The sequence below is a fragment of the Erythranthe guttata genome, chromosome 7, assembly GCF_056151865.1.
Source record: "Erythranthe guttata isolate IM_541 chromosome 7, IM_541, whole genome shotgun sequence".
NCBI lineage: Eukaryota > Viridiplantae > Streptophyta > Magnoliopsida > Lamiales > Phrymaceae > Erythranthe > Erythranthe guttata.
In genome coordinates this window covers 12,019,716-12,034,226 of record NC_142539.1, presented here as the reverse complement: position 1 = coordinate 12,034,226, position 14,511 = coordinate 12,019,716, and positions in this window count along the sequence as shown.

Here is a 14,511-nt window from a genome sequence, read left to right as displayed (position 1 = left end):
AAACAATTAGATGTTATGTTATTGCATTTGTACCTAACGCAAGATAACATTTTTAAATATTAAGATATGATATTTTGTTAATATATATTTTAATAATATAATATAATTATTCTTTTTAGTTATTCTATCCAATAAAAGATACATTGTGAAGCTATTAAAATTTGATATACAAATTAAATGTTGTTTTTTTTATCAATAAATTAAATGATGATTGAGGGGTAAGTGTTACAATTAATACTTTAGATGGTAAGTGTTACATATGGTATAATTTAGAGGTAAAAGATATGGTACAATTTAATATGGTATAATGACTATAAAAAATAGCGGGATTTTTTTAGTTTTTAATACTACAGGGGAGTGAATGCGACCTTTTTGATACTACAGGGGTGCAAACTCTATTTTACCCATTTTCTTAAAATTAAGGATGATTTTTACTGTCTTCTATGCTACACTTGATTAATCTTAATTTCCCATACCGATTGACAAACAACAACATTATACAATTTATGCCAAATTTGTAATTATGAGGACTATTTTTGTTTTAAGTTATGGAGGGATATCCAATGTATTAGTTATACATTACTTACATTTTCACGATACATGTGGGCAATGAACTTTCAATGAAATCTAACGCCCATTTAGAAAACAAGACTATTCACAACATTACAATATTATGAATAAAACTATTTTTCTTTGTTTTAGCTAATATTGCTCAACAACTTTACAGATAATCCCCTTCTTTATCTTGTTTGTGTAACAAATTTGCATCTCGCTCACACCATTCTTAAGAATGCCAAATAACATGGCGTCAAGATATTATATATTTATTACGACACGTGCAACGCACGTGCACTTTTCTAGTACTTATAAAAGGAGGAATTTTATGGTGGTTTCTTCCATTTTTTGAAGAGGCAAAAATACCCTTTGGCAAGTTCAAACCTTTAAGGACAATTGAGTAATATACACTACACTGATTGTTAATTATTATACATTAATATTAACTTATGACATTAAATAATTATATTATTAACTATTGCCAAATATAGTATGGACAAGATTAAATTAACAAGGTCAATTTATGCACGTACAATAGAATTAACGAAAAAAATAATACCAACATAACAGTTTAAAATTATTTTTAATTATCTTATCTTAACATATATCGCTATCTAAAATGTAATTAAAAAAGACTCTTCATTTAATTAGTTAGTATCAAATTTCTTCAGTTGAAGAATTTTTATCACTCTCCGAATTTTGAATATCTATGTTTACTAATAAAAAAATAGTTTATAAAATTCATAATTTTATCTATGCCAATCAGTAATTACTTTAATATGTAAGATTAGAAGTACGTGTACTATAAATAAATAAATAATTAGTTTAATTTATTTATAAAAATAAATTTTAATTTCTCATTGAATAAATTTTCTATAATTCAGGAATACTCAATATTGATAAGGAAAAACTGTCTGATTCCTAATGATTGTTCAACTAATTCCTAATGTATTTATTAATATTTAATTAATAGCAATTTTATTGAGCTGGGAATTTGTATAGTCTCAAGTCTTTAATCTACATTCATTATTCATTATACCCCAAACAATTTTTGTTTAAATAAAACGGCATTAAAGATAAATAACATATGTTTTTGTAATCTATTTCATGCTCTAGACATACGAAAAATAAGGTTACGCCATGATCCACCACGGCACCACCACCACCTACGACTATAAAAATGTGGAGAATCAGACAGGAACCATTGGTGGCTACATAGCATCTTACATCGATTTTTCAAGAGATAGCTCTTCGCATTTGCGGTTTCAATGCCGGCAATGCCGATATGCACGGTGACGGGAATGAATTTAGTAATTATCAGACAAACTACGAAAAAACCCCTGATGTAAGTGAAATTACAAAAATCCCTCATATTTGCGTGATTACGAAAACCGCCTGAGGTATGTTGTCGTCTTACACAGTCTCCCTACGATGTTACTTTTAACGATTTTTTTTTATTCCATGGAACATTCATCTGAAAAGGTCATTTTCGCTATTGTTGGGTAATTGTAAGCATATTAATTACTTAGGGGGCACAATGTAATATATTTAAAAAAAAACCGTAGTTACTTTTAATTTTAAAACTATAATGTGTTTCTTGAGTTTATAATTATTAAAAATAGAAAATATATGTAAAAGAATTAAAGATATCTTGTACCATTAAAAGTTTTTATTCGTTTTGTATTTGTTTTGTTTATAATTTTATAATTATTTGTATAATAAAATCATTTCACATATTTTGGAAAGATATTCCTGTATTTCTTATTTTAGGTTAAACATATTTTGATTATTTTTTAATAAATTTCTAATAATATTTCAATTTAAAACAAATAAAATTTAAAAAGTATGCATTAAATATAAATAAATTATAAAGAAAAAAATTATTTTATTCGTCAGTAGTAACACCATAGGGGGCCTGTGTAAGAAGGCAACATACCTGACATTACCTCGAAGGGTTTCTCGTAATTTATCATTTATTGTTTTTCAAATAACAGAAGGGTCGAACGGACAATGTACATTTTCTGTGAATTTAAACAGTCAAACGCTGGTCAGAAGAGGATTTTTGTAACTACACAAACATGAGGAGGTTTTTTTTTTAATTAGGCTTTATCTCATGGGGGTTTTCATAATTTGCCCTAATTATTATAAAGAATACATGTAAAACTTATATATTAATTATTTGTTATTTTACCTTTTTATGTTGGCTTCTATTTGTTATATATTCATTTCTTAGGTGACTGATTTGACTTCAAATTTTCTAGACCACGTAAGTATTTGTTGACTACAACAAATATAATAACACCTCAGGCTAGACTCAAATTGTAAATTTGAAGGCAAGTTCTCGAGATTTCAATACTTCCAGTTTTAATTGATAAATTTGATAAGTTTTCGTTATATTGTTTCTTCAATAATTGAAGATTTTTTTGATTAATTTTGGAAGGTTTAGTTCCAGTTTGTACCCTCGAGATGTAGCATTTTGGCACTTTGCATCGATAAAAAAATAATATCACATTCACCCCAACATAAGTTTTAAGGTCAATGAAGATAATTTCATGTTTTAGTAGCATTTATAAATGAAAATTTTCTTTTATGTGATAAATATAATTCAAAAATAGAATTATGACGAATAAATTACAAATTTATTGGATATGTACCACTTTTTCAGAATTGGTAAAAAAAAATGATGATTTTTTTGTATGAAAATGGTACTTTGTATGTAAATTGGTGAAAAATAGTTAAAGGATAAAAATTTAAAAAAAAATAATACTTTGTATACATAAAATAAATATTTGTGTATGGGTGTAGTAACCGATGGTATTTTGATCTTTGCAATAGTATATATTTTTGTGGTGGAAAGTGTCAAGTTAAATTGTTTAGTTCTCCCCACCATTCAACCATTTTCTCACTAAGTTACTTGAAAATTTCCGCAAATTATATATATATTTTTTTACTAAAGATCAACCAAACAAATAATTTGCTTAGAGAATTTATCTAAAACAATTGGGGTGCAATGTGAATGATTAGTTACCTTTTGAGAGTGCAAAGTGTTGAATGCTATATTTTGAGTGCCAAGTGGAATAATTAAGTCATTTCGGAAACAGAAAAAATGAAATGAAGTTGTAAAATCTTCACAATATTTCAATTATTTTGGTGACATGTTTAGGGTTTAGGGTTTAGGGTTAACATATACCTCACTACAAATATTGTTAGTTTACTCATTTTCTTGAGTTACAATTTCAATTTTGTCTTTTTGGGTTATGAATATGATCACATGTGGTGATAATAGATGTTTCCTTGTGTTACATTATATTACAAAAAGAATTTGAATAAAGTTTGTATAAAAATTAATCACGTCACTGAAAAACATTACTGCAATGATATTGATGACCCACAAAAAAAAATATTATTTCACTCACTCGAAATTTAACTTGAAAAAAAAATGAAAAGGAAAAAAAGGTTCAGGGAAATGGATCAATAAAATCCATGTTCTTGTAAACTTTTGAGAATTTTTCTTGCTTACTATGTGAATCAGAAGTCTTCTTGACCTATAAATCAGAAAAATCAGTGTAGTTGACTATGTTTCTATTCCATGTCCACATTGTTCCGGTGGAGCAGTTGAACAACTAACTTTGTTTCATATCTTTAAAAAAAATTCAACTCAGTCCCCAAATTGTAAGGTTATTATTAAAATAAGGAGATATATTCATAGCTTACACTTTCAACCCTCAATTGCGATTTTCTTCATCGTTTCACCATTCCGCAATTTTCCAGGGATTTTTAGGTATTGTTGCAAAATTATTGTGATGTAATTTTTGGAGTTCGCTTCAAGATTTGAAAACAAAAATTAAGATACAGAAAATAAAAAATAATTAATGGAATCATGAATACAAATATAAATAGAAACTATATGAGTCTAAACATTTTATAAGATAATATTAAAAGTTAAACTATAAATACCTTAGCTTTTTAGGAGTCAGTAAATTCTATTTTCAAAAAGAAAAATAATGACAATAATAATCTTTATATCCAAGAAAATATGATAGTGTTCCAAGAAGAAGTAGCAAGAAAAAACTAATACATATAAAAAGAAATGGTTAAATAACATTTTCCAATGATGATCGATGTGAAAAAAAAAAAGCAAGATGAAAGAAAAAAAGAATATTAAATCGAATATTGAACACAAATATAAGTAGAAATTATGAATCTATAACATATTGTAAGTTTGACTAATGAATAATATCAATATACTCCAAATAACTTTGATATTTTAATTTGTAGCATTATTTTGATCGAATAATATGCCCAAAAAAACCCCGATTAAATTGACACAAGACGTGCAACGCACGTCCACCTTCCTAGTTATTAAAAACTCTCAAATATTTTAATTGCATCTTACACCCTGGTAATAACATAGATTGGTGACTTGCACCCCAAAATTCTAAATTTGGCAAAGCGCACCCTCAAATTATTTATCTCTTGACAACTTGCACTCCGTGTGTATTTCTTGCGAGATTTTCATTTGAATAATGGCAGAATTGTCTTAAAAATATAATATTTACTCTTCATTAGGGATGGCCATGGGGCGGGTTTTGCATTCCCCGCACCCGCCCCGTTAAGAAACCCGTTCACCCGCACCCGCCCCGCCCCGCAACGGGTATAAATTTTACCAACCCGCACCCGCCCCGTAGAAAACCCGCGGGTACCCGCCCCGCCAAAAAACCCGTAAAACTGAAGAAAAAAATTAAAAAAAAAAAGTTTAATAAATTGATAACCCTAATAAAAACAATAATTATAATTCTAAATCCAGATTAATATATATATATATATATATATATATATATATATATATATATATATATATATATATATATATATATATATATATATATGCGGGGTGGGTATGGGGCGGGTCTACGGGGCGGGTATATACAAACCCGCACCCGCCCCGAACCCGTTTTCGGGGGAAAAATTAGAACCCGTACCCGCCCCATTTATTTGCGGGGCGGGTACCCGCGGGTCGGGTAAAAATTGCCATCCCTACTCTTCATCTAGGGTATATTAAAGCTTCTATTCTAATTTCATTTACTACCACTTGCAGCAAAGTCCTTTTTTTTAATTATAAGAAAGTTCAGAAAAATATATTTTTATCGATACCACATATATTATAGTAAATTACGCCCACCTCCCTAAGATAAGGTGAAATTACAAAAAAAAAAAAAAAAAAAAAAAAAAAACTTCTTATTTGGGTTATTACAACTACCCCTCAACTATGAATATTCTTACATGTGCACCCTTATGGTGTTAAATTTAGGGGAATTTTCTAGAGTATGTGGAATATTCTTTAGTTTGTACCCGTTTTTACCCATTTTAGCTCCATAATTTGAAACAAGATCATCGTAAAACGTGTCTCTTGACTTGTAAATAACATATTGTTGTGTATCAGAAACTGTCTTTTTACACAAACGAGTACAAACTAGTTTCGATCTCAGTAGTAGAGGTCTTCAACTGAATATACGAACGAGCCACATCTAACATTATATCCACTTCTTTCTTATACTGCAAAGTTCCATCAATTTTTTTATTATTATTATTATTAAGAAATAGAATTTTTTGAAGGGGTAATGGCAAATAGGCCCATGACAAGGGCACTTAATTAAAATAGGGACATCCAACTTTTTTGTCTTTCAAATAAATCCACCCCATTCAAACTTATTTGCAAATAAGGAAAATCCCTTTATATATACCAAAATTACCCCCAATTCATTTGAAACCCAATTTAACTCCAATTTCATGATTTACACCCCAATTTAGCCCAATTTCATCAATTAACCAATTTTAACCCAAATTTCAATTTTGACCCCAATTTTAACCCTAATTCGTACCAATTCCACCCATTATGCTCTAACTTCTTTAATATTACACATTGACCCCGGATTTTAACAAATATATCACATTAACCCCCAAAACTTTTTTTTTCAGAAAATAATTTTTTTTCTGAAATATTTTTTTTCCGGCCAGATTCCGGCGTTGACCGCCGGAGACCGCCGGTCTCCGGCGTTGACTTTTTTTTTTTTTTTTTTTTTTTTTTGAATTTTGTTTTCCTGAAATTTTTTTCCGGTCGGTCAACGGCCGTTGACCGCCGGGTTTCCGGCGTTGACTTTTTTTTTTTTTTTTTTTTTTTCTTAAAAAAAATATTTTAATTAATTTTACTGTCTTGGCTGTTAAATTACTGTCTCCGGCAGCTATTTAACTGTCGGAGACAGTAATTTAACTGTTAATCGACTGTTTTTTTTTTTTTTTTTTTCTTCAAAAATATTTTAATTAATATTACTGTATTCGTTGCTAAATTACTGTCTCCAGCAGTTATTTAACTGTCGGAGACAGTAATTTAACTGTTAATTGACTTTTTTATTCTTAAAAAAAATATTTTTAATTAATATTACTGTATTCGTTGCTAAATTACTGTCTCCAGCAGTTATTTAACTGTCGGAGACAGTAATTTAACTGTTAATTGACTTTTTTATTCTTAAAAAAAATATTTTTAATTAATATTACTGTATTCGTTGCTAAATTACTGTCTCCAGCAGTTATTTAACTGTCGGAGACAGTAACTTAACTGTTAATTGACTTTTTTTTTTTTTTAATTTTTTTCCTTAAAAAATTTTTTATTTAAATTAATATTACTGTCTTGGATGTTAAATTACTGTCTCCAACAGTAATTTAACTGTCTTAGATAATAATATTAATAATATTACTGTTCGGAAAAATAATATTCATAATATTACTGTCTCAAACAGTAATATTACTGTCTGAGACAGTAATTTAGTAGTCAAGACAGTAATATTAATTAAAATATTTTTTTTCTAAGAAAAAACAATTCAAAAAAAAAAAAAAAAAAAAAAAAAAAAAAAAAAGTCAACGCCGGAGACCGGCGGTCAACGGTGGTTGACCGGCCGGAAAAAAAAAGCAGGAAAAAAAATTTCAAAAAAAAAAAAAAAAAAAAAAGTCAACGGCGGTCAACGCCGGAATCTGGCCGGAAAAAAAACAGTTCAGAAAAAAAATTATTTTCTGAAAAAAAAAACTTTTGGTGGTTAATGTGATATATTTGTTAAAATCCGGGGTCAATGTGTAATATTAAGGAAGTTAGAGCATAATGGGTGGAATTGTTAAGAATTATATTATTGAGGGTATTTTAGACTAAAGACATGGGGATGGGCTTAATTGAGAGACTGTTTTTTTTGTGGACTAAAATGCATTTAAGTCCCATGTGATGGGCTTTTTTGCCATTTGCCCTTTTTTGAATGTTTATTTTTTCACCAATTCGAATACTTCTGTAACGCAGATATTTTGAACTTCATAGGAATGTGTTGAAACATCCTCGTACTAAAATTGTTTTCTTGTTTTTGTCACTGGTGGAAGCATCTTTATTTCTAAATCAACCAACAAACAAGTAACAATATAATATGCATAATACTGAATGCAAAAGAAAAGAACACTAAAAAAAACAAAATTTGAGAAACGCAAACAATATATATGCTATAATAATATTTCAAGATGTGATTAAGACTAGTGTTTCGTTGCTGTTATTGAGTTTCTTAGTCACCAATTTGCTGATTCAGTAAGATCATAATTGGTAGGGAAAATTACAGCAATCCCTGAGATAAGGTTAAATTACGAAAAAACCCTTCTAGTTTGCATAGTTACTGTCACCCCTCAACTGTGTTGTCTTACGAAAAAACCCCTCCAGTTGGTAAATTAAGGGGTGTTCAATAGGTAAAATGGTACCGAAATTTTGGTAAGCCAAAATTTCATACCGTTTATCATATGGTCGGTAAATAATCGAATTACCAAAATTTTATATAAATTATTTAAGAATTTGATTTTTTAATTTTTTAATTTTAGTTTAAATACTAACATTTTATATAAAACTGTATATAAAATAATGAAAAACTGAATATCGAACCGGATTACTGGTCCGGTAATCGACATGTACTGTTGAGTGTACATTTTACGCTCAATACGTTCACTTTACGTGGATCTTTTGTTTAGATTTAATTATATTTGTGCTTTAATTGATTGATTTTGTGTTTTATAGGTGAAAAACGAGAATTTGGTAACCATGAAGGAAAAAAGATCAAAAAGAAAGGAAAAAGTTGCAAATAAGGAAATAAATCAAATTAGAAGAAAGAATATCGCCACAACTTTGGCAGTGTCCACCATTTCGGGCATATCTCTTTCATATGAACTCCGAATCAGCTGATTTTGGCGGCATTGTAAAGCTAATTTCAAGGGCTACAATTCTTATTTACACAACATTCCAAACTTCGGACTCCAACATGGCACAAATCGACGAACAAATCCTGATGGGGGAAAGTGGCGGAAATTTATTCCTATTAGGTTTCCACTACTTCCTTATTAAGAAAAGCCTATAAAAGCAACACATCTCTACACCATAAGCACGAAATTTTAGACCACAAAAAGCGAAGAACGAAGATAAACGAAGACTCAAGCATAGTTTTTCTTATTTATTTTATTTATTCTATTTTGTTCATCATAAGAATAACGAGTAGCTAAGTTTTTAATCTAGGACTTTATTCGAACCCTATGTGGTGATTTGAACCCATTTTTCTAATATTATGCAAGTTTAATTCCATGATTATTTCTTCTATTTGATCTTATTTAGCGCCTGAACGTAGCTAATTTATGTCGCTAGTGTTATTATTAGAATTGAATCGACAGATCGTTTTAATAATTAGAACAATGATAGGAGAGTCTTCGAGTACTTTTCACCGGATGAGTGTGTCAACTGCATGTATTATCGTAGACATACAGATAATACCTTAGGTAGCCGTTTACGAGACTTGTTATTTAATGCTTTATTCATAATTGGTTTGCATAGACATATAGTGAATCGTTTATGAATAATAGACTCATAATACACGCGACAGGGGGGTATGAGTAATTTAGTGTCTCGGGTTAATAATCGGGAATCGCAACTTGCATGATAGAGGTTTAATTGGGTGATGAATTATCGCATAGGGGGAAGATAAAATCCTAGATCCGTTTTTATATTGATGTTTTCTCGTGTTTATTTGCTTTTATAATTAGATTAATTATTTAGTTGATTAAATTTGACAACCTTGCGTAGGCTGGATAAAAATCATAATTGTTAGAATTTGGTACTTAGGATTAGATAATTTGAGTATTCCCTGTGGGATCGACATCCGACTCTCACGAGTCCACTTTTACTACTTGTTTGCGATACGTGCACTTGCGTGTTAGGTATTTAGCACCCAACAAGTTTTTGGCGCCGTTGCCGAGGTATACGGCTAAATTATCTATTTATTCTAATATCAAATTTGAGCAATTTTTTTTACTTCAGCCATTTAATTTTAATTTTTTTTTTTTTAAATTTTTTTTTTTTGTTTTTGTTACATGCCTGGTTACAATCTTCGGGCACCTCAAACGGGATATGAATGGCTTCCATCTGACGAATACCTCCAAAACACCTGTGATATGCCTCCGTTTTGTTCAGCATGTGGTGGAAATCATTATTCCAATCAATGTTGGGGATCACCAAAAGCGACAAATTTCGTCGAAATTACCAACGGAGGTTATTGGAACACTTACACCAACACATACGAGCAAAGCTTTCAAGACCAAGATTTGAACGAGTTTCAACATAGAGAGCCACAATTTTCTGATTTTCAAAATTATTATCCCTCGCAGCAACAAACCACTGATGAACAACTTGATTTGGTATCCCTCATTGCCGAATTCATGAAGTCCACTCAAGCATCATTTCGAAACATGGAGATACAACTGGAAGAGATGACGCTCAAATTAAAATCTGAGTCTCTTGAAAATATTCCAGACGAAATCGGCAATGGTTATATCGAAGAAAATTCGGGTGAAGCCTGCGGTGAGAAAAATCTTCCATGTCCAGAAAATAGTGTCGATATGAGAGAAATAGAAATTACGAAGACACTTGAGGATGATGAATCTGAGAATGCAATCGAGCTAAACTCCAAAGATGTCTCGGAACAAGAGAATAAGGAGATGGATGTGGTTAGTGCAAATATTCAAATTGAGGATCTTATTGTTGTTCATGACGTGGCTTTGAAGGCATTAATAGAGGTTGACAAGAAGGCGAATGTGTTTGAAGTGGAGGTTATACACAGACTTGAGGTTTTTGTGTACCGATTTGAGGGAGCGGGTGATGAAGATCCCATCGTGGCTTCGTACCGATTGATTACAACGAAAAAAGACTACAAGTTAAGGTGGACCGTGACATATTGCAGTGCTATCCATGCCTTGGTTGCAATTGAAGTGATAATGATCATGGATGGATGCGCAATCTACAAGGCTTTGGATTGGACATAACGATTTCAAGAAGCAAAGTCCGGCTGAAGACTTAAAATTTAGCGCTTCTCGGGAGGCAACCCGAGCATTTATCGTTTTTTTTTCTCATATTTTTCGTATTTTTAGTTGTTTTTTTTATTTTCTTAGAATATATATAAGCGTGCAATCTAATAATTTAATCATGTTTGAATTTTTAGGTCGAAAAACGGACACAAAGTGTCCATACGGCCGTCCGAAAATCAAGGCAAAACCCCAGACGGCCGTCCGGAGAAGTTACGACGAATTGTGAACCTACTGCTTGCGGGACGGCCATCCCAAAAACAGTGCAAAACGTGGGACGGCCGTCCGGAACACCCCTGAAAAAAAAAAAAAAATTCGAAAAAAAAAGGTGTTTGCTTGAAAGAGGAAGAGATGGAGGGGTGCAACACGTGGAGACGTTTCGACTAATCAAGGTGTATTCTATCCTTAAACTTCGTTTTAATTACATTGAGAACGTAACAATGTAAATTTTAAGTTTGGGGGTGGAAAAACACTTTTTATGTGCTTTATAGGCTTTAGATTGCATGCTTTAGGATTTTATTTCTTTATAGTCGTTTTCGTTTATTTATTATTTTCTTTAAAAAAAAAAAATTGCTTGAGTCGAACGCATCGATGAGTTATGATGATGAGAGATGATCAATGTTTGATGATGAAATTGCTTGTTTTTGTTGTGATAAGGATTAGATGTTTGTTTAGCTTTCGATTCAACGGAACTTAGAAACAAATTATTTCTAGGAATCACACTTTGTGCATTGCTTTGGTTGAATGTTTTGTATTTTAAATTTGGACTTAATTTGTGTTAGATCATGCTATGTTCGGGTTTAGAACTCACCTTAGGAAATTTATGATACGAAGTATTGAGTAGTGAGTGATTTGGGATATGATTTGGGCCTTGTTTGAACCGTTTGAGCCTTTCAAGCCGACTTGTTTATCGTAATTATCCTTAAAACCTTGATTTGACCCTCGGAGAAAAGGTGTTCTTTCTTTTAGCCAAAGTGTATAAGGTAGAAAAGATGGAGATTCTCGAAAATTACCCCTTGGAGTTCGGTTGAAATTTTTTTATAAGATCCTTCTTCTTCCCCGAAAAAAAAAAAAAGAGAGAGAAGAAGAAGAGACTAGAAGGGAGAAGTAAGGACTAGTTGTTGAATTGTTTTGAAAGCTCGATCCATTGTCTTAAGAGCAAAAGTGGAGACTTTTGAACTCTTAAGAATTGAGTTTATTAAAGTCCTTAGAGGTGAATTCATTGTTTCAAACGCTTATATTTCAAATTTCGGCGTAATCACCTCAATTCAAGAAGAATAGCCACATATACCCATATTTCCTACCTCGAACCAAAGAGCCTAACAATTGAAAGCCAAAAAGCCCCAATGATCCCAATAGCTTAATGTTCGATATTAGTAGAGTAGAATAATTTGGTGAGTATTTGGAGTCAAACATATGCATGTAAGCATAATTTTTTTCTATCTTTAATTTACAAATATTGGATGCTTGAAGCAATTGCATGAATTGTGGTTTTTTGTTATGGTAAGTGACTAAGTGCTTTGAATTTTGAGCTTGCGAATGCCTAAGAATTTTCATTATAATTACAAGTTCTGAAAACATGAAGTTGGTCATTAATCTATGTGATGAGATGCGGCAGTTGAGTTATTTTCTTGCTATTAGATTTTGCTTGAGGGCAAGCAAAAGTTCAAGTTTGGGGGTGAGTGTAGATTTTACGCTCAATACGTTCACTTTACGTGGATCTTTTGTTTAGATTTAATTATATTTGTGCTTTAATTGATTGATTTTGTGTTTTATAGGTCAAAAATGAGAATTTGGTGTCCATGAAGGAAAAAAGATCAAAAAGAAAGGAAAAAGTTGCAAATAAGAAAATAAATCAAATTAGAAGAAAGAATCTCGCCACAACTTTGGAAGTGTCCACCATTTCGGGCATATCTCTTTCATACGAACTCCGAATCAGCTGATTTTGGCGGCATTGAAAAGCTAATTTCAAGGGCTACAATTCTTATTTACACAACATTCCAAAATTCGGACTCCAACATGGCACAAATCGACGAACAAATCCTGATGGGAGAAAGTGGCGGAAATTTATTCCTATTAGGTTTCCACTACTTCCTTATTAAGAAAAGCCTATAAAAGCAACATGTCTCTACACCATAAGCACGAAATTTTAGACCACAAAAAGCGAAGAACGAAGATCAACGAAGACTCAAGCATAGTTTTTCTTATTTATTTTATTTATTCTATTTTGTTCATCATAAGAATTACGAGTAGCTAAGTTTTTAATCTAGGATTTTATTCGAACCCTATGTGGTGATTTGAACCCATTTTTCTAATATTATGCAAGTTTAATTCTATGATTATTTCTTCTATTTGATCTTATTTAGCCCATGAACGTAGCTAATTTATGTCGCTATGTGTTATTATTAGAATTGAATCGACAGATCGTTTTAATAATTAGAACAATGATAGGAGAGTCTTCGAGTACTTTTCACCGGATGAGTGTGTCAACTGCATGTATTATCGTAGACATACAGATAATACCTTAGGTAGCCGTTTACGAGACTTGTTATTTAATGCTTTATTCATAATTGGTTTGCATAGACATATAGTGAATCGTTTATGAATAATAGACTCATAATACACGCGACAGGGGGTTATGAGTAATTTAGTGTCTCGGGTTAACAATCGGGAATCGCAACTTGCATGATAGAGGTTTAATTGGGTGATGAATTATCGCATAGGGGGAACATAATAGATCCGTTTTTATATTGATGTTTTCTCGTGTTTATTTGCTTTTATAATTAGATTAATTATTTAGTTGATTAAATTTGACAACCTTGCGTAGGCGGGATAAAAATCATAATTGTTAGAATTTGGTACTTAGGATTTGATAATTTGAGTATTCCCTGTGGGATCGACATCCGACTCTCACGAGTCCACTTTTACTACTTGTTTGCGATACGTGCACTTGCGTGTTAGGTATTTAGCCCAACATATACCGAATTTTCGTTTGATTCGGTACGGTCGGTTTATCGACCGGATGAACACCCCGATGTAAATTTGACCACATGAGGGTGGACGTGTAAGGCAATACATAGTTGGCGGTGGTTGTAATTACGCAAATTAGTAACCGTAATTTGCCCTAATTAGTATATAGATAAGTACTCTTTCCATCCAATCATGGTACCAACTTAACTTTTAGACAATTTAAATATTTTTTAAACTCTAATGATTTTTTTTTAAATTACTTTAATTTGTATTTTAAGCCTTTTTCTTTTTCTTTTTCTTCTTTGATAAATAAGACTAGTGCGAGTTAAAGTGACAAGTAGCCATAAGATAAAATGGAAAATATAATGGAAGGGAATCAAATACTAGTCTTTATTACCTCTAGTGGTCTATAATTAAAGAAAAGGTATCAGCATGTGTTACTTTTGAAGCTAACCATGGTTAACTTTTTAGATTCGTGATATATCAACATCAATTTGCTTTATTATTTCATAGTCAAAATTTAGTATTTTAAAGCATAGCCAAAATCTACAATTCAGCTCATTT